This window comes from Haliaeetus albicilla, chromosome 7 (genome assembly GCF_947461875.1).
Source record: "Haliaeetus albicilla chromosome 7, bHalAlb1.1, whole genome shotgun sequence".
Classification (NCBI taxonomy): domain Eukaryota; kingdom Metazoa; phylum Chordata; class Aves; order Accipitriformes; family Accipitridae; genus Haliaeetus; species Haliaeetus albicilla.
Genome location: NC_091489.1, coordinates 14,343,400 through 14,368,208, shown reverse-complemented (window position 1 = coordinate 14,368,208; position 24,809 = coordinate 14,343,400). Strand labels below are relative to the sequence as shown.

General features: G+C 39.9%; 1 protein-coding gene across 2 annotated transcripts in view; it reads right to left on the bottom strand.

Annotated features, from left to right (window-relative positions):
• MTHFD1L (methylenetetrahydrofolate dehydrogenase (NADP+ dependent) 1 like) overlaps positions 1-24,809 on the bottom strand; it is a 160,694-nt gene that overhangs the window by 11,415 nt on the left and 124,470 nt on the right. Inside the window, exon 27 of one of the 2 annotated variants that reach the window (XR_011325383.1) lies at positions 24,142-24,238. The exons of the other annotated variant lie outside the window; for it this stretch is intronic. The gene's annotated coding sequence lies outside the window, so the exon portion shown is untranslated. The remainder of the gene's footprint in view (positions 1-24,141; positions 24,239-24,809) is intronic. 2 annotated transcript variants of the gene reach the window in all.

Sequence of the window (24,809 nt, the reverse complement as noted above, 5' to 3'; positions counted from 1 at the left end):
GTCAGCTATCCTTTGGATCATTTATGCTCCTGGAAATGCACAACTGGTGGAAGATAAAATACAATTTTAGTTAAGAAAGCCTGAAGGCTGCTGTTATTTATACTAGGTATTTATGATCTTCCAGAAGTTTACTTACATGACTAAACAAACAAAAAAACATAAGGAGCTTCCTTACAAAAGGTGGATGCTAGTTATTTTTAAGGAAACTATATGAAAGTGGTGTTCCATACTCTCGCCAAGAACACATCCACTGTCACTGGAAGAGTGACTAAGTTGAGCTTCACTGGAGTTTCATTTAAATTACAGTTATGTGTTGACTTGTAATTTTAGGTGGCCATAAGGTCTACGTAACAGTTGCACAGTGTCAAGCACTAAGACTCTGCTAGCCAGGTTTGTTATGGTCCGAAGAGGAACTATGCTGCTTAGCTTCCTTTTTTATCATACAAATGCCTATCAGTGGTTGACATATCCTGCTTTTTACTTCAAGTGCGTATCCATCCATCCATCCCATCTATCTCTATTTTTTTTTTCATTTATCTATATGAAAAAACCTAATGGGACCTGAGATCACCTTAACTGGGTTAGCACAATGGCATGATTTGCAAAACAGACGGTCCTGAGGACTACATCCAACTCATGTTTAGTGTCTTTTTCACCTATAGATGTGTCTGTTTTACAGACATACCATGGTTTCTAAACAGAGAAAGAAAACCAGAGGAATCCGTACCTAAACAAAGTAGGGAAAACAGATGATTAGAAGATACGAAAAAAATCAGCAAACAGTTTATTGAGGAAAGCTCCCTATTTTGTGGCTTATGGAGTTAATGTTGCATTTGACAAGAAGTGCAAGTAATTCACATTATCTAATTGTATCCTTTTGTTAATTAATCAAGTTAAGACAACCCACAACCATTTCAAACTTGAAATGCTGCAGAACACAGATGTTGTTTCTCAAGAGAATCTAGCATCCACGTGACTGCGGATAACTCCTCAATAAAATCTGATGGGGTGAATTGCACATCCCACACTCCCTCAGCAAGAAACAATACAAGAGGAAACTCAAGATTTTTACAAGTAGTGCCATAAACCTGCATGCATTATGTTCAGCGTGCAAGAATTTGTTAGAATCCTGAGGCGCAGCACGAAGGAGCTACGCTTCAGGGTATCAATAATGTTTCCTAGTGTGAGTTAGAGCTCAGAAAGACAGATCCACTACCAGAAATTTGCTCCCCTGCAGTGCATCTGTCAGTCTCAATGCATGCAAAGCTGAAAGGAAGAGCTTTCCTCCCTTCTTCTGAAGAAATCCCTCCAGGTCTCCAACCTTGCCTGCCTTTAGGCACTCTTTATCTCCAGTGTCAGGTTACTCCCACTGACACCTGTGGTGCTGGCCAGGCACTGCCGGCTGGCACCAGGGGAATCGCAATCCATGGAGTGGGAGAGGAGAGACTAACAGTCACCTCACTGCAGTGCATGACTGGAGATGTGAGCGCAGATCTTATTACCGGATGCCTTCAGGTCCCTGCACTCTCCATTTTAAACCTATACTTGGAAATTTTTCGTGAGACTATCTATGCAGTGAGGGTAGTGGGTAGGACTACAGCACACTGAAGCATGTGGCTGTGCAAATACTTCCAGTGAGTGGTCACTTAGTTCATCTTCAAACTGGACTGTCCTTACACCGCACAGAGGCACTCGGTGTGCACTGAAGAGGGAAGCTAGTGCACAAAAATTAGGCAGCATATCCTAAGTATCTCCAGGATCAGCTAGTAGTTTGTTCCACAGAACCGGAAAATTTCCCCACTCTGCAGAGCTACAGAGCTACAGAGCTCTATCACTTCTGAGGTAGCTCATGTTTGAATGACAGAAGAAAAAAAAATTTACATGAAAATGACAGAAAAGAATAATTAAAAGAATAGTATTGTTTGTTTTAGTTAAAAGAAATACAACAGAATTAAATGGCCAAAACAAAATATGCACAATATAGTCTACACACCCACACATATGAGAGAAGGGAACAACACCATAGCAAACACTGAACTGATGCTCAAGTGACCTTTCACCACCTCTGCAAAGCAAACAAACCTCAAACTCTCACATTAGGAGAAGCAGATGCACAATGGAAGCAAGTTGGGGCTTCCTTGGAAAAGTATCAACCTTTAAAAAGAACTAATAAATTCAGCCTTGGAAATGGCAATAGTTTCTAAAAATCTACTTTAATAGCTACATAATGCTTAAGAAAATATTATCTCATTATTTTTCATTGCCTGAAAATAACAAGGATTTCTAAAAGCAGCTAGGCAATGATCTTTAGTCAGTGTTTAAATAACAGTTTACTTATAAGTTTTAATGAAGATTTACCAAATCTGATGATAGCCAGAGGAGATAAGGATAGTGAAGCTCATATTTCCTTCTCAGGAAATCTTTAACAAAAAAGGATCTTGTTGCAATGTATAAGATCAATCACAGTAAGAAACGCAACATATTAGCAGCTTTCAAAATGATCAAAATAATGTTTTAAACGATGCTGATGCTACCCCGACATATGCTGTAGTATTCCTTGCAATAAATGGCTCTGTTTCACTGGCATGCTGACTGATATCAGGTGCAGAAGTCCACCTGGCATCAATTATACTATTATAATTGTCTCTTACTTTAATGTTTCCATATTCTTGGCAATTGTTCGATTACAACAAAATGCATGGACATTGTTCTTCTACTATCAGCATCTGGATGAAGTTATAAAAGTACTGAATATTGAGTATACAATCCTAACGGACCTTGCTGCCAGGTGCTCAAGTGAGGCAGAAGTAGATTGTGCCCTGTTATATTCTCTGAGGGATTACCAGGACCCTACAAATAATTTATCTTGAGCGGAAATAGCCTGAATCCAAAAGTGATCTCCTGGGCACCCTAAGGAAAAAACCAAAACCCACACAACTGTCCACATCTGTCCAGTACAGCTCTTGGAGAGACCTGTGCATGCATATCCCAAAGGAAGCAGGGGATGAGAGGAATCGGTCAATGCTTGGTTGGCCAAGTTCTTGTGAACAAGTCAGTGTAATACCACTGGAACTCAAATGTTGCTGTTAGTGACATGCTGAATCACTGAAGACCCAGAACCAGCATTTCACTAGTTATTAAATAAAATATTTAGGCACAGATGTAATCTGTAAAAGAATGAGGAATTTCCCCGATTAAGTAAAACATTTGTGACTCACATATATATGACCGCAGTTCCTCTCAGCAGAGTTGTCTTGACTTGTTTTCATCTTAGAATTTATAAAACCATACTTGAAGCAGAAGAAAATGGTCCCCACAATAACAGCACAATGGGACCAATATTGTAAGTTTTACTTGAAAAATACAACTCTTCCTCTCTGAGGTAGCACGTTAGATGGTGTTAGTTCAGTATACTATTTTTTCATACCAACCCAAAAAAACCCCAAACCCCAAACAACCAACCACGTAGGAGATAAAGGGGGAGAGAAAAAACAGAGCTACAAATTCCAGATGACTTGTTCTAAAACACTTCCCTCCATCTCAGCCCACTCAAATCCATTTTCAGGAGTAATTGCTCCCTTGGCCAAGGCCTGCATCCTGATTTTCCTTTCCCTCTTGTGCTTTCGATAGAATCCCTGGCAGAGTATTCTCGCTCGCTGCCTCTTGTACAAAATCACCTCCTCAGCCAGAAGAAATCCTTCCCTCCAGCTCACTCCTGATATCGATGGCTCCCAGGGCTGTTCCCATTCTTGACAAGTGTCCAATATATCACACAGTGCTGGAAACATGCCTCTGAGGGAATAAATCCAGAGGATAAAGGTGTTCCTCTCGTGCTGTTTCAGCAATAGGAATATCTGAAGTATCCGATGTTCGTCGGTACATAACCCTCCTGCTTTGTCCAGTGCTCAGGACTCCTGGTGAGGAGGAGGTGACCAAGGTTCTGCTGAAAGCAGAGCAGGTTTTGTGGTACTTGGGTAGGAGAGATCTCAGGTGGACCCATCCCAACTGCCTTGCATTTGCTCAGGGACCGGGCATCCTTCATTTCCTCCGAAACCTGTTTATTTTGTACCAATTGTTTCTCTAGAAGGGCCATTCCTCAAACACTGGGAGCGAGTCCCACTTTGTGCTCTTGATCTTCACTATGCCATTTTGTGTAAAAGCTTCATAACTTTCATACGAGACTTGCCTTGCTGGTCAAACAGCCTGACATGTTAACACAGGAAAGCACAGAGCCTCAATTACAGCCCAGAAACTGGAGATGGTGGCAGCAGCAGACTAGGTAAAGCAAATAAATGTGCTCAACATGCAATGACCTTAACCCTTCCCAGAAAGCCATGCTAGGAAGAGTATCAGGGGCATCATCCAGTCATTTCAATGGCAAATTACAAAGTGAAGAAATCCCAAAAGATTGTATAACTATGGTGAATAAAAACACATTTAACTGCTGCCATACTAGCCCTCTTGGTTACAATTAACTAGATCCACTGACATCTGAGTAAGTTCCCTAAGAAACATCGTATCAGGCAAAGATTATATATACACACACACACACATATATATACATGAGAAGAATTACTTCTGTTTAATATCTTTATCAATGATCTGGACAAGGGGATCGAGTGCACCGTCAGCAAGTTTGCAGATGACACCAAGCTGGGTGGGAGTGTTGATCTGCTCGAGGGTAGGAAGGCTCTACAGAGGGATCTGGACAGGCTGGATCGATGGGCTGAGGCAAATCGTATGAGGTTCAACAAGGCCAAGTGCCAGGTCCTGCACTTGGGTCACAACAACCCCATGCAGTGCTACAGGCTTGGGGAAGAGTGGCTGGAAAGCTGCCCGGCAGAAAAAGACCTGGGGGTGCTGGTTGACAGCCACCTGAATATGAGCCAGCAGTGTGCCCAGGTGGCCAAGAAGGCCAACGGCATCCTGGCCTGCATCAGAAATAGTGTGGCCAGCAGGAGCAGGGAGGTGATTGTTCCCCTGTACTCGGCACCGGTGAGGCCGCACCTCGAGTCCTGTGTTCAGTTTTGGGCCCCTCACTACAGGAAAGATACTGAGGTCCTTGAGCATGTCCAAAGAAGAGCAACGAAGCTGGTGAAGAGTCCAGAGCACAAGTCTTATGAGGAGCAGCTGAGGGAACTGGGGTTGTTTATCCTGGAGAAGAGGAGGCTGAGGGGAGACCTTATCGCTCTCTACAACTACCTGAAGGGGGGTTGTAGTGAGGTGGGTGCTGGTCTCTTCTGTCAGGTGGCTGGAGATAGGATGAGAGGAAACAGCCTCAAGTTGCATCAGGGGAGGTTTAGATTGGATATTAGGAAGAATTTCTTCACTGAAAGGGTTGTTCAAGCATTGGAAGAGGCTGCCCAGGGAAGTGGTTGAGTCACCATCCCTGGAGGTATTCAAAAAGCACGTAGACAAGGCACTTCAGAACATGGTTTAGTGGGCAAGGTTGATGGTTGGATTCGAAGATCTTGAAGGTCTTTTCCAACCTAAATGATTCTATGATTCTATAACGAACACAAAGGGATTATAGCAAAGGACTCCTTAAAATTTGTTCTTTTTAATTGTGAAATCACCAAATTGGCTTGGTCTTATTACTTTATTTAAACTAAGTGCCAGTGGTGATCTTTATAATACCGAAGGGTGTGAGAATTTTGCAAAATGCCGGAAACAACAGGAGTTGAAAAAAGTGGAAGAGGACATGACTATACTTTGCTAATCCCATTTGAGTAGATGAAATCTTGTTTTCAGTACTGGGAAACACTAAAACCTAGGATATACACTTCACAGGTGCAGTTCAGCTTTCTGGTCTGTAGTTATCATGGGAGATGTTGGAAAGAAGAGCCTAGGGGCTTGTCTCCAAAGAATGATCAGCTGTTATGGGCATCAACAGCATCAATCGCTATCACCATACCATCATCATGTATCAACCTTGACGTGTGAGCGCCTCTAATCTCGTTAGTTCAAGTGTCTATATCTACTTTCTCAAGACACTTGTTGCTTAGATAAACAATTTAAATTATTTGCTCTTTGTAGCCCTTAACACACATTATTTTGTGACAGATTGAAGCAAACAGGAAATAGACAATTACAAACAAGCACCTTATGTTATAATTCTGGATGCAACTACTTTCTAACCATACGTGAATTTGCCCCATCTCTCTCATGGCAAATTACTGTTTCGATATGCTAGGTCAACGCTATCTTAGCTGCACTGAAGAATTCAAAAACTTTTCCACTCTATTTGTTCCTAACCCAGAAGATCCAGAATGGATCCAGTTTGGCTGGATACGAGGACGTCAAATCGTTAAAATGTCTGTGTAAATTATATATTCTCAGTCACAAGTCCATCGCAGACCTCTAGCAGTACGTATTATTCAATACAGTGTGTTCTCTAAAATCATATCAGAATGTACTGTGGTTCCTTTTGGCAAGGAAGCAAATAAAAAATGAATGATATTACTTAGATCAGCAATTGTAATCCTATAGTCTATCAAACCACTATTTTAAGAGGTCTCCAAAAGGCTGCTAAGAAAAGCGAGCCTTGAATAACCTATGCTGGAGCTCACACTTCTCCTGGAAAATGGAGGAGCATAGAAACGCTTTGAAAAAGGCCGAAAGCCACTGACTTGCGATGCACTAGTGCCTTCAGAGGAGCCACCTTCTTTGCAAGTTGCCTGAACTGCGCTAATAGCTGTAAGGAGAAAGGAAAAAATTCTAGCCATGGATGTGTGACTTAACTGTCTTATGGCAATATTGATTTTCAAAGTTTCTCTAAGGAGATACTAAACCCGTAATTTCTGTTCACTGAGAGAGAGCCACGAGTTAACAAGCTGTCAGATAGATTTAATTGTCAAAGGAAACCAGACAAAATTTTGTTAATTGACGGAGAGCACAATCTTTACCCTAAAAATGTGTATCCTTACATAATATAATAAAGATTTCTATTTTTATATTTATAAATAAAATTATTTTCAAAGTATTTACAAATATGAATTAAATACGTTAAGTACATCTGGGAAATAAATGAAATTAGATCTCCATTTTAAAAGGTGAGTGAGATAGGAGGCAGAAAAGGTTAAATGATTTGCCAAAAGGAGCTGAGGTGCTGCCAGGAAAATGGAACGTAAAATTGGTAACTCTCATTCTCATCTTAGTCTCATATAACTGAAACTCAAAAATAACTATGCTAAATAGTTACATTGCATGAAACATCTTTTTCTATTACATAATGAAGCCTTTGTATCAGTATTTTTTAATGAAATACAACTTTCTCCGTTTCTCACACTTTGCTCAGTACAAACTTGCAGTAAGTCACTTTTCTAACCACAGTTTCTGTAATATAACAAAGGATAACAATATATTCATATAAGTAACTAAAACGTTGTTAAATTGTCCAATTAAAGTCAACCATATTTGGAAACACACTTTTTTTTTTTTCAATCTGAAAAGCAAACCAACCCCCAAACAGATGTTTTGTGGGTGGCATTCAGTATTTTTCCCAAATGAAGCATATGAAAGGACAGAAAAAGTGGAAGGTAATAATGAATTTCTGCATCCCAACACAAAACAAGGTAACACTACTCTTTTCTGTGTTTTGACAAACATCTAATACAGCAACCATCTATGGGAACTTCTTCTCAAGCATTGAAAAAAAAGTGTAAAAGCACCACCATCATAGACAGTTTATTTGTGTACATACAGAGTAAACCATAAAAAGACTAAAGTAAATTCATAACACAGAAATTAAAAACCAGTTACAGTGTAATCTCTCTAATGCCAAAGCGAACAAACCAGCAGACAAAGCCATAAACTTTATTTACTCCTATGGTATAGCCCCCCTGGCTCCTCCTAATCAAAACAAGGCCCGTCTGTAATGAACTTTCATTTTTGGCAAACCAGCCATTTACAACTCCACTGGTCGGCCACAGGCGTAACAAACACAACCTGCAACACATCCGCTAACGTTTAGCCTGCCTCCTTCCCTCCTGGTGACCCCATGGAAGAAGGCCCCCCATGACGGCACACTGACCTCATCTGAAGAGCTGCAATGCCCCAGTAGTGTGTCACTACCCACCTGCCTGGGCATCTTCCTTGAAGAGAGGCTGCTGGTGAGCAAGAGCGCTCTCCCTTGGATGCAGCCACAGATCATGCTGCCATCTCATCATCAGCATCCTCTCCAGCAGTTGGAATTCCTGTAGTTATTCCCATTTGAAAATTACTTGCTTATTTGTGGGAAAACTCTGCTTTATCTTTGCTTCCACATTACATTCCTCCTTTGTCAGATTGCTTAAATACTGACCACGAAGCTATTGTTAAATTGATTTTTTTGTGAAAGTTAAGAAATTTAATTTTTTTTCTTTTTCCCAGAGAAAAGTAAAGAGACAAAGAGCTCCACAAACTCAGAGGGAGCTTATTTGTGCTGTCACATGCCTTGATCTTATTCTGCACAGATTACCTGCAGAGCACTTGGTTTCCATGTCTACTCACTGCATCACATCTTTACTACAGGTGCCAAATACAATGGCATTGATGTTCTTTACTACAGTCTAGATCAGAGCTCTACAGACAGCACAGCTCATTCAGGGTCTCAGACACAAAAGCAAATCTGACATATGCAGTGCCAGCAGCACGACGTTATTTCTCTCTGGTGCATACGAAAAAGGCTTTACTCCCTGTGTGCTACTGCATGTTCTCTCTCCCTTGTGTTCCTGCTGCTTTGCTGCAACTGTGGGTGAGCCTGCAGGACAGTGCAGAGCACGTGCCTGGCCACAACCAAGAAATACAGGAATGGAAAAAAGTCATCAGAGGCAGGTGGGAAAGTACCTGCATCTACTTTTCTGCATTTGTTTGCGAAACATCATCTTTTATCTTAATTTGATTCAGTCTAGTAACAAAAGCTCCTAGTGCCTTGATTTCTACATGTACAGAGCAGCAGGGCATCATGTATGCACAGACAACTGGTGCAGTGTGATCAATTAATACAAAAGTTACCCAGTTTAAATCAGCTAGAAGGCAGGCAGGGAGTGTGCCATATCACGTCAGAGCAAATGTGAGCGTCCCAGGGTTTTGCCTCTGACAGTGGCTGGTACCAGATGCTTTACAGAGAAAAGCTAAAACTGTGGAGGTTGACAAAGCAACCTCTGTCCAACACTGGGAGCTGATAGCTGAAGATTGACCGAATCCTTGAACACTGTGCTTAGCACTTTTTCCAAATTACTTACTTACATTAATTACAACCCTGCACATTGTTGATGGCTATAACCTTTTAGAAGTCTTGTTAAATTCTTGGCCTCAATGGCTTTCCTGTGTTAACGACTTCTACATTTTAATCACATGTGAGAAAGTATTTCCTTTTTTTATAGAGGTATTAATATAGATGCCTGGCAAAATCTCTTCACAGACTAAAGAAATATTTCAAAGAAAAACTGGTTTCCAGGCGTTATGGAGACAGCTTCAGATAACCTCTAAATTCTGTGTAACTGCACAGGGACACAATACAGGTATAAATACAAGTCTAAGAAATTCATAAGACTTCAGATGTTACAGATACAAATTTTATATGAACATGGCAACTTAAAAATTCTTGGCTTTCTCAGCATTTCAAATATTAGAAACATGTTAACATGTCAAGAGTCCTAAAACTGTTTCTGTGAAGAAACTGAGAATGATCCAAGAAGCTTTAATTAAGCAGACAGAAACAGAATGGTCAAATTGCTAAAGAATACGAACCTATTGCCAAATTGATTTGAGGATAACAGCAGAGCTCAGATAACAGCAGTTAGCTTTAAGCACACATTTTAAGTCAGCAAGCCTATACAAAATATTACACATCATACTGTGTGCGAGCTGATGTTTAAAACCAAATTCAATATGCTGTTTTCAGAAGGGAATGCCTACATATTAATGTGTGGCTCTATTATAGTCTCTGTAACATTCTTCTGCTTTTCAAGATTATTGTCTAGTTACTTACCCACTAATTCCAATTTTAGCTGAAAAAGATACTTTACATGAATATTCATTTTTGTGGGATCCAGGTTATAATGTAGAACTAACCTGGATTATGTACACCTAACAAATGCAACAACCTTCACAATTGACAAATTTTCTCTTTCTTGTGAATAGTATAGCATTGCTCTTCCAGTTATAACTTCTGAGTTTCAACAAGCCAGCTGAAGTGGCTGCAATGTCACATGAATAAGGATTGGGGAGGGCGAGGAGAAGCCTGGCAGACACTGAAAAAAACAGCACAGTTCAGGAAGCAATTTCTGGGAGCAGATGTTTGTTCTAATTGCATTCACAGATGGATGCCATACAAGGGGAAGCTGCCATTTAACAGGTACTGTATCAGATCCATTTCACTATCATTAAGGCTACTATTAAAAAAAACCCCAACAACAAAAACCCAACCCAAAAAACCAGAACTCAGTGAGAGAGAAGGGAAAACGATGACATACCCAGGGCACAACTCCAAATTACCTAGGAGACACTCTACAACATCCTTATTACTCATTTCCTCTCATTAGATTTTGACCCTTGCCTAGCTTATTCTGACATTTAAGGCTTATGGTCTCTTTGCTAGTGAAGACCCCTTAAAAAACCACAGCAAGCAAAAGGCAGCCCTTCACACTACTGTCCCCTCAGAGAGGGCTGTGGCAGGCAGGACATAGAAGCCCAGGCTCCTCCCCAAGGCAGCACAGATTTACAGCTTCCAGAGCACAGGCACCTGCACCCACATTGCTGCAAAGAGGAGCGTGGCTGCAACCCTGCCTGTCTGGCCACGTTCCAGTTCACTGAGGGGCTGCGTGAGATTTAGGACTGATTAACCAGCAAGAAGAGTGGGGCTTGGAGCAAGAGACAAGACAGACATTCCTGCTGACCCTCTGCCTCAGCTCTTGCTGCACAAATATCTCAGTCACTTCTCAACCAGTTTCTGGACAACCACTTTTTTTCTGCAGTGACATAAGGCAAACCAAAAATAACAGAGGCTTACCTACAAAATGCTAAATGTAGTAAACTACAACTGCTGTGGAGCTGATTCACAAGCAGATCAGACATCCCTGCACTCAGGGCACCACCACCCCTCAGAGAGGCAGGGGCTGATATGGCTTCAGCAATATCATTTTCATTTGCATACACATCTGTCAGAACCCTAAATCTCATACTGTATTACCTTTGTGACTGATATTAAATATGTATCTGAAAAGAATGAAAAGGCAGTCAGTTGTCTTGAATCTGGGAAAATTTAAGAATTTTTCTTACTCAAATGTCAAAAAAATATTAACATAACTTTGTGCTAAGTGGAGACTCCAAAACCAGGCAGTGTTCCATGTACCTGCAGTGATAAGTAGAAGAATGGTTAGCTATAATATAGACCTATAAAAAAACCAACTCCCCTGTAATTTTCTTTCCCATCTGGGAGAATACTGCAACTCCTTATGAAGAATGCCAGCAGCAAATTGTCATGCTGAATTTCCTCTACAGTATGTATTTGGTTCTGAATCAGTCCCAGAGAAGACACCAGACAACATCAAAACAGAAGCCTTTAATTGCCTCATAAAATGAAGATGACTGTATCCTCCTAGAGCTAAACTTTTTTGAATATACCCCTAGAAAATGGTACCCCATGAAATCACTAGGCACTACGCTGCAGTTATCTGGGATTCATCTTGTATACTACTAATTTTTTTTTTTAACTGGACTGGAAATCATGTTGAAAGGCCTACAAGAAAGCATATTTTTGGATTATCATGGCTTTTGTATCTGGGAAACAGAATTCAGAACACCTCTTTAATGAAATGGTCCATTTGGCCTAAACAACCCAAGGAAACAAAAAAGTTCCTATCCCTTAAGATAATATCATTTAAAAGCATATCAAATGTTTTCCAGTTGCAAGGTATACATAGGCTTTGCTAACATTTCAGAGCAGATTCAGTTTACCCAGAAAAAAGTACTTTTATCCTGGAATAAGAATGCTCACAGCCAGGTGTACTAGAACAGCCATTCTGCTTAAATTTTAATGTTCCAGCACGACACGTGTCCCTGCGTGTAGTGGGCATTTGTGTATATATTCACCAATTCTCCCATCCCGGTTTCTCTCTTTTTGACTAGGGAGTAAAGCGAGTCTCCCAATTGTGCCCATTTTGTAAAGCACATGTAAAGCATTAGAAAAAAGCATTTAAACAATTTGAAATGATTGCTGACATTTCCTTTAGGAAAAGGTGAAAGAATCTGGTTTTACTACAGACTTCTGCAGCAGCATATTTACTAGGAATATAAGGAAGCATGGTCACTGGCTGTCACAGCCTGCTCAGCTACCAGGGTTTCTTTTGTGGATGGCCTTTCTACATTCAAATTAGGATACCTTGCTGGTAAAATACACTGAAATAATACCATTAAAGCACACCTTTTAGTGAATGTGGCCTGTCTTCAAGAGCTGCCGTCCCTTGGCTTATTAGGTCATTTATTCAAACTGGCAACTCAGAAACAGAAACAAAGCTCCAGCTCAGAGGAAACACAATTACGGGACTTGATGATCCTTATGCAACATTGGCATTTTGCATTACTGACCAACCTAAGCTATTAGGAAGCCTTATTTCCTTGTGCAGACTTGTGGTCCCCACTTTTTTTATGCCTTGCCATGTACGAAAGACAAATAAGTGCTTCAAAATGAGTTTCCTAGGGCTTTTAATCACAGCTTCTCCTACTCCTGAGTGACTTCAATTCAGCTGGTAAAACGCAGAGCTGCTTGCACTTCTGTTCAACCTCAGTGGCAGAAGGCAAACCTTCACCACTTAGGGATGCCAGCTTGTGGGCTGCAATGCCACCTTGGCTCCTTCTCCTGAAACAATGGCCAGAGCACAGGCATTAGGATAATTTTTATTTCCTTTTTGATTGAGTACCTGTGAAAGGGAAGACAAGCCACTGCACTTTGAAGGCGCTCATGTGATTAAATGTCTCTGAGACTTTTTTTCTTTTCTTTTATACTGGCTTTGACCACTTCAATAAGTTTCAGTATCACTCTGAGTATCTTTCTCCCTCTTTCATATAATCCTTTACAGATTACTTGTCCTGTTCACCAGCAGGGGAATATTTGAAGTAATACATCTATTTGTATAGCTGTGCCAGACATTCTTCCTATGCTCTTCCTGTGCTGTGTTTGTAATTGTATCTGTCTTTCAAAAATTCAATTAAGGGACAGTTAAAGAAAATTAATTAAATTAGTCCTCTGACAACACAGAGCAGCACCACATAGATGATATATTACAAGTTCATGACGGAGCAATGAGAAAGCAGCAGTGAAGTACGGGTAGTACAGAAGAAGTCTCTTCTGCATCCCTCAAAATACTGAGGAAGAATGCTCTAAAATTGCCTGTTAGAAAGGATGGGATGTGATACACAATGCAAAAGCTGATGCTGCCTAAATGAGGCAAGAGGGAAGCTAAAAAAACAGAGAAAGCAGAACGGAAAAATGGATGCAAGTGTTGAATCCTGGATGTCTTCTCCTTATTCCTAATGAAAAGAACATCTCAGCATTTTTTTGAGGAACAAAGTTGTAGAATATGTTGTAATTCTACAAATAAGGGTTAAAAAAGACTATGTTCTTTGGATGAAGACAGCCAAGAGAGGGTTCAAATAAATAAATAAATAAATCTGCAACATTTCATCAGAGAAATAATTCTCCTACTGTCCGAAGTGTTTTGTTTTCCAGCAAAGATGCAAAAATCCTCAAATACATTACACTGTATATTGATGCAACTTTTGTATTCGATTCTATTCCAGCACATCCAATATATTGGGGTGGGGAAAAGAGAAGAAAGGAGGACGAAGGATGAAAGATATCCTAATGATCAGGAAGGCATCCACTATGAAGTATGACTGACTTATTTGCCAATCAAAATGAATGTGCAGATATGCACAGGAATTTCATCCCCATGAACGCTTACTAGTTGCTTCTTGCTGTAGTCAAAGTATACATACTCTTGACAATATAACCTAGTTGTGAATGTTTCAGAAATCTGATTTAAATTACTTATTCTATCCTGAAAATACAAATCCAGAACTGGAAGCGTATTTAATTGTATCCTGCCACTAAGGGTGTGTGGGTGTGTAGGTGTTCAAATAGGCAGGTATGCCCATATGTGTGGGTGGGTATTCCCAGTACTCTGAGTACCTATGAAGGAAATGTTTTCTTGCCAAAAGTAAACTATTTAAAAATAACTGTACTGCAGTTTTTATTCAAAATTTCCTGCAAAGTTTTTCCCCTTTTTACACATAAGCTCTCAGTTTATGATATTTAAGCTCTCAATTTATGGCATGAGACTTTTACTTTTTTTCTTTCTTTATGGTATCAGCTATCCCAAAGCAAAATGATCAGTCACAGGCAGAGTTGACAAGGTCAACCATGTTGAAACTCTTTTACCATTTCTGGCTTGCTGTACCTGTGTTTCATGGCACATTAGTCACAGTGTGTGCTGCAAAGTCCATGCATGGCCCACCTTTAGGTTCCAGCACTATAAATTGAATTTGGGGATGCAGCCAAACAGCTTAAAACTCCCTCCAATATACAATGCAGCACTTTGCCTTGCTAGAACAGAAACCTTGGGTAAGCTTGCTCAGGCATTCTGCAGAGAGTTAGCACCGAGAACGGAGCACGTGGACTGAGTTTACCCCAGTTTGTCTTCCTGAGACTTACAGCATGGCTATTTTGGCAGCCACATTTCCCTTTATGGCAGTGCCTTCCAGAGCATTCAACTGCAGTAATTTAACCTGCCTGTAAAGCAAGGCTGTGTTGAACACAGCCTTTCAGGGAAGCTGGACCACCCTTTTGGCACTCGTCCTCTCAAGACACGAAAATGACTTTATTTTACAGAATCAAATGGAAAAAAATAAAACCACAGTGCTTCCACACTGCTCTTCATATGGTCTATACAAGCAAGAGGAAATTAATACGGAATATAAATGTGCCAAACCAATTACTGTTGATCATGCTTTTCAGACAAGCACCATTTAGCATTACCTGCCACTGAACCGTCAGCCAAGACGGGCACGTTTCTGCTTAGTTAGAGGAAGAGGACTGTGCCCAGCACAGCATTCATTCACACCTAACCCCAAGGGATGTAAAGGTCTGGAAGCAACACTGTGCTTTGAGCTAATGCTCTTAAAATGCTTCAGAGCAAGAGGAGCTACGAATATTGGGGGCGGGGAATGAAGGGAGGAGTGAATACCTCATAAGTGGGTATTTGAAGAAAATGAGAATCAAATGATACATTTAAATACAGTCCATTACAGTTCTGTTGGTAGGCAAACAATTAACCTTCTTTCAAGTATCATAGGATCTAAGGACTCATTAAATCAATTAATATGATACTTCGTGCTAGTTCATCACGTGCTATTAGTAGCACACTGTGTTCTACCACAGAAGCTCTTTTTTTCCCACTTCACTATAAAGCAATGTTGAGTATCAACATTTTCACTGTTTGGGTTAAAAACAGGATTAAATGAAGTTGTAACTTAAAGTTTCTAGAATAGACTAAAAGTTACTGAAAGTAACAATGACAAAAAAAATTATAAAACGATTATAACCAAAGCAATTGTTACTAAAACTAACATTTTACAGATGTTTTTTCACTGAACCACTTCGGGTGTAAGCAGATAAGTTCATCTGAGCTCCAGTCGCACAGTTGTGGCTTGTTGGTTCGCTGTGGGTAATCAGCAATAAATTTATATGATTAAACCCACTGAGGCACTACTGAGATCGTTTGGATCACGATGTAGGAAAAACAGCTAACACAAATTTTATAGCTTTCAATAACCCTGTGTGTTTCACAGACCAGTCATATGAAACCAATAACTGATGATGAGACTGTTTATTAAGGAAGATCCTTGCCAAAGTGAAGGAAGATCTACTAACTCAGGAAACAATCACAGGGGAAAACAACTCCACTAAAAATATATTACACCTGAGACAGGAAGTAAATGAACTTCACAGTATGATGTCAAAGCAGAAATATCCATTCAGCAGGCAGAGAGTGTGAGCTGCCTTCTCAGCACCACAGCTAACACTCCCCCAAACCAGAGGGAAGACCTGTCCCCGGCTCTGCGTGGGTCCAGGACTGCTGTGCTCCCTGCTTGTTAATTATGCCCCGCGGTGACATGGCACAGCTCAACGTAACGTAAAGGCGGCAAAGCACATTAGCAAGCTACAGTGTCTTCGGAAGCAAAAGCTAGCTATATATTCAGATAAACGTGCCATTGAGTCAAAGGGTATTCCTTCAGGCACAGTGCCCTGCTAATGGCCATCTTATCAACTTTGAAACCATACATAGTCCTTCCCATGCCCACTGTGCCACATGATGTACCACCACAGGTCTCCATGCTGCACCACACAGCACGCGATGGGCTCCTCCCACTCACACTCCGTAGCCTAGAAAAGTGCTGCTACTTTCAATGCTTCTCAAAAGCACCAATAAGTTAATTGATGAAAAGAGCTAAGTAAGCATAAGCACAGAGCTTTGGAGAAGTTTGTGTTTTACCAGCAAGATTTTGGCCATCTCCTTTCAAAACATTAATGTCTCTCACACCGAGTCATCATGATGTTAATTTGACATAATTTTTCCTCAATTCTGCATTTCAAAATCAAGTTAGATCATAGTGGTGGCTATAGTTCTCTTCTCCACATCATATGCTAAGAAACAAAACAGAAAACACCATTTCATTGCTGGATTGCGAGGTCACTAGTAAACAAATTCCTGAAACCACCACCTTAAAAACAGATTTTCAAAAGCCTTAAAAGCTTTGGGTCAGTGACAAGGCTACAAATGCTAATCCAAAATTTGAGTTGGTTTCTGAAGCAACCAAAATATGCCCATCCCTATACAGACTTTCAGGACCACACTCCTTCCCCTGTTCTCCCCATAAAGGCACATATGCCTGCCCACTTTCATGTCTAATACCTTGGCCACCTTCCCAGGGCAGTGTGTGATATCCTCCTTCCTCTCTTTAAAGACATGACATGGAATGCAGCTGCAGCTACACTGAGATTTGGCTACAAATACCATGTGCAGCATATCAGTTCCTAGAACTTCCATTTTGACATACCAAGCAGTGCGTTATTATTGCTGAATAAATAAAAGATTACACAACAGCAAAACCAACCCACTTCCTTACAAAATATTGCAAGCTTCAAATCAATGCTGCAAAGTATTTTGTAAAGGAGAATTATTGTAGGAGTCATAAGGAAAGAAAATGGACTGGGATTGCAATGATAGGACCATTTCCTTTGTCAAACTGTCCATAGTTTTAAGAACTAAAAAATAAAAAGGTCTGTTTGGGGAATAAAAAGTTCAATAATAAGACAATTTTCAAAGCTTTGTGACATTCAGATACCCAGCTGCCCTTAAAAATAATAGGACTTTTTTAGTCCCTGCTTCATACACCTAGCTTTGTAAAACCTCACTCTGTGCAGTTCATTACTAGAATCAGTTCACCTATATGTTACTAAATCGAACTTCAGCAATTTCTACTTTAATTTCATTAGACATTGAAGTTCCATGGAAAATATTTTAGCTGTGAAGAAGCCAGAGGAAATCTTCTTAACTCTTAATGTCAGTGATATCCCCAAACAAGATGCCGAAAGATTTGCTTCTTGATTGTGCTATGCAATTCCTTTGACTAGCAGCTGTCTCCTTCACTGTCATTTCAGCCCATCCCAAAAGAAAAATTCATACTTTTCCTGAATCAATTGTCCCATGGCACTCACTCTAGGTTCAGCAGCAGCAGCATGTGCACAGCTGTAAAACATCTGGCATACAGGTGTATGAAACAGCATTTGCTTGCTGTCTGGCTAGTCACCACACATTTTTTGGAAGGATGACAAACAGTTACCTTGTAGAAAGACAGATAGTTCTGTTGTGCTCACTGTTGTAAGTTACATTTATCTTCAATATTGTAATCTCCAGAGTAAGGTAGAAGAGTAAATGTGTTATATTCATCTATTAAGAAAGCAAACTTTTATGGAAGACAAGCATAGTCCTTCATTATGGTACCAATAATCTAGCTCGGATCCTGGTTTATTTCTGAGGAGGAAGGGGGTGGAGCTGCAAGGCGCACTTTAAATAAATCCTCTTACATGGAATGGGGCAAATACTTTCATTCCCCAGCTTGAACTTACAAGTTAATGCCAGCAACATTACAAACTTAAATATAGCACCAAAGACAGACTAAACACGAAACTCTACAAAAGAAGAAAGTCCTATATAAAAGCAAAGTTGACATATAAAAGGCAGCTTACACAGAGCACTGAAGAAAACATGTCGCTTTCAGCATAAGACATTAGATATTAGGGAAAAAAATATGTAAAAGATTAAATCAGTGTCATATGTGCCAAAGGCTTTGATTAGGCAAAATTGCTAATTCCAAAGCCATACTTAAAATAGTACAAGACAGACCTACATGGCAAAAATGAGGAGGTAACTCACGCCCAATGCCTACCACAAGCATGGCAGGCATACCTGTATGAGCTTTAACACAACAGGTGCAACAGTACCCATAAAGATTTCAGCATGGACTAATAAGCCACATATACATTCAGAATCCCTCAAGCATCTTCATCACTACGACCACCTGCGTATGCATTTGCTTACGCACAGTACAAACATCTTAGATTTCTGCACGTGTATCAGCACAGACATAGGGTGGCTTGTGTTGTAGGTGAATGAAAGCAGCATTTGCTGTATGCCTGTTCAACCCCAGTAACTCATAAAAGAAATCTGATGAGACACTGGTGGTCCTATGACTCTTGCTACCTGAATCAAGTAGCCTGACAGCAGTCTAAGGAACAGAATTTCTGATAGCCTATTAAATATGTAACTTGGTCCATAGGACAAGCCGACGTGACAATTCAGCTTGCAAACTCAGTGTGCTTACCATTGCAAACTCTGTATTTTCCTCTGCTCTTCTCCTCCTCCTTCTGTTTAGAAAGAGCACACTCTATAGCAATACAGCACCAAACTCAAAATGTGGGCAATATGCAGGAAAAACAACTGTGCAATCCAATCAGGTTATCCAAGTGATGCTGAAATCAGGAAACACTGACTGGTCTTTATCAATCACTGACATACACAACAAAATGTTTGCTTTTTCTTTCTATGTTAACTTTCTTCAGAAGGTGTTTTCCCCCTAAAGAAAAGGTTCATCACTTTGCATCTCTCAAAAGCCTCCTGTTACTGAAATGAAACTGAACAAGAATGAATGCTAAATGGATAGCCATGAAGACAGCAAACATGAGACAGGGATTTTAGAAGGAAGGGCAAGTCTTTACTATGAAGCAAAGCTTTCCATATGTTTCCAGCACGAAAATGGATTGGCAGCATGAGGCGATAGGTTCTTTGGCAGAGAGAAAACTGATAATATAAAACGAACTATGGGTAGGTTATTAAAACAGCAAGCTTTGCTGGTACCTGCAGTTTGCTGAAATTCTAATCAAGTTTCCAAACAGAATTCCTATTTGGAATTAAAAAGGAATGTCTCACCTATTGTCAGAAGCTTTAAGGCTCATTTAATTAGTCCTGAAAACAAACGGGTGCAATATTTTCTTTAACTGTTATGCAAGCACACACACATGTTTCAGTTTACCTGTGTTTCTCCAGACTTCATACTTCTCTATCTTTGCTCTTAAGGCAGATGGAGTCAGTTAGCAAATGTCTCTCAGTTTGATACTCAAACAGCAATTCAACTATATCCATAACTCTTCACACAGGCTCTGTTCTCCATTGAGTTGTCAGTACCGGGCCAACCCCTCTAAGCATGTTACTGGCAGCTTTTTGATTCAAAAGTAAATGCTAGGAAGATTTACTAGGAGAAATGAATCTACTTTACCTCCCCCAAATACTCTGTAGCTAGGGTGGGAAAGGTGCCATTCCAAACACTTCCAAAACAGATGAAAAATAACAAAAACCCTTCTTCTTGCTCAAGAGATAAGAACAATATTCTGAGATACTACATCCATTGCTGAAACAGCAGCTACTTATACCTTCTACTCATCCATAAAGAACAACCACCAAAAGATTTAGCAAAGACCTGAAAAAGAGCTAGTTTTTACTAAATAAGTGGCAAGGAGTCAGAGGTGATACTCCAACTAAAACAGCGAGCTTCATTATGCCCTAATGCACCATCTGCACTGTAGTGGTGTTTCATAAACTATTTCAAGAACAGGCTTTGCAGGTCCTTGGCCTGGAGGATGTATCATGGGATCAGTACTCAAAATGAAAGCCAAACAAAGAGCCCAGATGCTATTTAAAAATTCTGCTGGGAAATACAAATATTTTGCTTTCAATTTTGTTAAAAGATTGGCAGATCCCCTCAAGGGGTTGCAGAAAAGTAGCTAAACTTCAAATTACAAACAATTTAAGGTGGGTTTGCCCAATTCTGGTTATCAGAATTTTTTTATTATTTTATTAAAAATAAGTAAAAAAACAAACCAACAACTTACACCATTTCTAGCACTTCAAAATTCACATGCAGTCTGCAGCACCGCTCTGGAGGGAGCATTTCTCATCCATGGCTAAGTGGCTGGTCCTGTAGGACTGCGGGAGTTTTGTGTTGACTCCATGTAAGCTAACTAGAGACCAGCAAATCTTTCTCTGATGCAATAAGCTTGAATTTGTATACACATTCAGGTCAGTAGCTTTCTAATATCTTCACATTTACAGCATCTGCCAGTTAACATGCGGAACACTAAATGGAAGGGATGTGCTAATCTGGCACTAGGCTTAAGGAAATGTTTTTGAATAAATACAACAAGTTTCAACATCTTGAAGGATTTCAAGATGCAGGTTGTGCTATCATTCAAACAATGCCCCAAGCAGCATGTACTACTACTAGCAGTAGCAGCCTGATTTCCATGTAACTCAGGTAATTTCCCAGTTCTGTTGCTTGTGATGGACAATTTCCTTCTCACCTGAGTACAGGGATTGTACCTCGCTTGTGCCTCCTCTGTGACGCTTCAGAAAGCTACCAATGAAAAGTACTGTGTAAGAAGACATGGTGTGTTACCGCAAATATATTATATGATATCCTATCAAATGGGAAGAATGGCACTGCAAATTGATTTTGAATAGTACATTTGGGAGTTGCTAAGGATGTCCATAGCACAGTAAACATCTACTGCCTGCATCTTGTTTGTCTGCCCACTGACAGATTTTATATCAATTAATGAACAGCTTCCACAATATACTTTTCACACACTTTATCTAGGGGTATGTGAAGTAACTCATGATATAAATTAAATAAACTATTCAAAATCTGCAAACCTCCCCAATCCAGTCTCCTTACTGTAAGGTTATTTATGACACACCTTATTTATATTTCATGAATGGCTCGAGGCATAAATAGGCACACTAAGAAATCAACAACCACTTTTACAATTAGGTAATTTAGTCTGCAGATTGCAGGAAATATCCACAGTTCCTGGCTATCAGCTAAAGGCATTATTCAGAGGAGAATCTTAATCGAAAGAGAATGCATGAGAAAGACTGAAAAATAGCTAAGTATGTATGTGCCATTCAAATGAATACAAAAATTTATTTCAGGACAGAAGTAAGATATTGCTTGGAAAACTACTATTAGTTTTGATTACTGGAGAAGTACAGCAAAATTATTAAATAGAAGAATCAAAACATTGAAAGCCAGCAACTACAAGAAAAAAGGCATTGAGAAGAACATGACTTTGAAGAAAGGATAGAAAATAATATGCCATCTATGAAATGATACCTAAAATGGGTAAGTAAGAGCCCCTTCACAGCAAGAGAAATAACCAGAAGCTGTGAATCCCAGTGACTCTCAGATGCCAACAGGATGGAGAGGCAAAAGACTCTTTGCTGTCAGCTGCCAACCAGTATAAAACAGCACATCCAAACTGACACACAGTGCCAACTAATGAAAGAGGTGATGAGATTTGTCACTGTGAGGAGGCCCGACAAGATCACCTGAGCACACCTGACTTGCTACCTGAATGTTGGAGGCACATCTTGGCGCATCTTGGTGCTTGGGAGTAGATGGCAATGGCAGCCAGGGCGACTGAAAATGATTTTTGTTTCTCTTCCTGATTTTGCCTTAAGATTTACTGCACTGTTGTAACATTATTCCCTATATCTCTAAAAAGTATTTCTTCTCTGATGGACAGACAGTAAAACAGTACAGGGAAAAGAAACAAGTGTTGGAAGGAGAATGAGAGCAACTGGTGAGCCAAGGGGAAAATATCTCCTGTGCAAACAGGATGGTATCAAAGCCATTTGTGAAAAAGGAGCCAACAGGAGCAGAGGAAGGACTAGCTGAACTAACACACAAATGGCAGAAGATCTCATCAGCAAAATGCAAAGATCGGAGGGACATGGCTTCAAAAGACAACTGCTACAAGACAGAAATAATGAAGCAGCAGTAATGATATTACACAGTCCTTATACTCCCATCTCTCTGAGGCCTGAGAACATGTATCTTCTCTAATGTGGTACAAGCAACATCCATCCCACTAGCCTTAAAGTCAGGAACAATTCTGCCTTGGTGCCTGTGAACTAGGTAGACTTCCCATTTTGAAGAGCCTGTAGTCTAAATAGCCAAAGCAAACAAGGAAAGGAATATTAAGTTGTCAAGGGTTTCTGAGAAATACATGTTTAAAACAGCAGTAAGGAACTACTTATTAAGAATTTATCACATGCATCTTAAAAACCATTCTCCATGGAATTAGGAATCAGTATGCCATTGCATCCAAAGCCAGGTAGTTTTAAATGTAATAAATCTTTTATTCCACAGAAATTATATAGAGCTCTTAAAACTGTGGAATGAAGGTAACACTCTAATTTAGAGGTAGTGAAAAGGTAGAAACAGTTAAATCTGACTTCCTTTTTTCCTTTTTAGGAAATAGTTTTCTTCCATTATATCTACAGATTTTGAAAACTATTTCAGCAGCTAGTTTCTTCTGTTCAGTGTAGTCCTCCTACAGTTTCTTCTACAGTTGGGCTCAAGTAGATGATGAGATACATGAAACAGGAAAGGCTGGGTCCAAGATGCATTTACATTAAACAAGCACGTTCCTCCCCATTTTATCTTTAAACATAAAAAAGTCAATTAGATCTTGACTTGTTTTCCATAAAATGACAGAAATCATTTGAGTTTTGTTGGTTTTCTGTTGGTTTATAACAGCTCCTGCAACCATGTTCATAATTTGTAAGAAAACTGCCCTCCTATCGCACCTGCTTTTCATACTTCCTCAGCAGATTTATCTTCTGAAGTTGTCACTGCAGTAAGTTGCATCAGACTTGCTTAATACATGGAACAAAGCTAATACGAAGTACCTGGCAAGGCCTTCCCATGACTTGCCTTAGTGATGAACACATTAACTCATCTATTTAGAAAAGCAGACCTAATCACAACATCAAATGAGCACAGACTCAGATCATCTTCCTCTGGCTGCCTGGTGGTTTCTCTTCACTTTACAAACGAGGATTCCAATTTCAATTTAATATGATCCTGTAGGTAATTTTACCTCATACAAAATGACACACAAATGCGACACAACCAACAGGTCACTCAGAGCATTGGCCCACACAAGACAGATCTTTACACTTCAGTTAAAATGGTTTTAGGTGAAGGTTTGTATTAATTTCACAATTAAAGTCAATGTATTTTATGCACTTGTCAACTTTTTCTCCACGTTTGCCCTTAATTTGTCAATTTTTTCTCTGAATTTACCAGTAATAAATTCCTTGAGGCTTCACACAAATTGCCTTTTGACTTTTTGGGGTTGTTTTTCACAAAACTTCAGAATAAAGTTTACTGAAAGGCAAACCACATTTTATCAAAACAATTTTAACAAGTGGAAGCTCATTCTGTGGCAAGGGCTAAATTATGTTTTCCAGGAATCCTATTTGGCAGGAGTCTAATACTGCAGACTGCCATGGTTTCTAGAGATTATGCCTGAAGTTAACACAGAGTCAGCAATAACAGCCCATACAACAGTAATACAAGATGGAAAGGAGAGCTAGGGCTGAGAGCTGAAGAGCAGGTAGAATTCAGTGCTTTTCGAGATTGGATTTAGGATGCAAGAGCTGCTTACTGCTCAAGCAAGTAGCATTAAGAACACACCTTTCATTCAGTACATTCCCTGGCTCACTCTCCCCTGGAAAAAGCTAGAAGTCCTCTAATCGACATTCCTCCCCACTCTCTGTCCTTTCTGGCAAGCCTGGAAGAACAAAACACGGTGACACTAATGCAAAAGGATGTAACACTTCATAGTCAAGAAGTAAAACGTGGCTTTGAGTGACACAGAGATGGGGCCAGCAAGTCTCCGCTTTACAACCGCACAGGCACAAGAAAGGAGGTAACTACACACATGCTTTGGGGGTATGCACACTCCCACACTTCTGCACAGGTGTTGCAGGCACATTGAAACAACCTACATACTTTGAATGAACTCAGGACAATTCAATGGCATGTTCATTTTGAAATCTTGACCACACAGAAAAGCCCCGTGTTTGGATGCATATGCCTTTCAGTCCAGGACTGATCCCCATAAAAGCATATATGTGGTTATTGGGTTTTTTTAAAATATACAACTTCCTCTTCGCTGGATCCCCAAAGTTGTAAGTTACACAGTCTATTTTTAATATATGCCATAATCTGGTTTTCCATTTTGTTTCCACAAAATGTTAAGTTTTATGGTGCCAACAACATAGCTAAATTCTCTCCCTTTAAATAAAAAAAAAAGCCCTTAAATTGCAATTTATTCTCATGTATATCCTGAGCTGAAACCA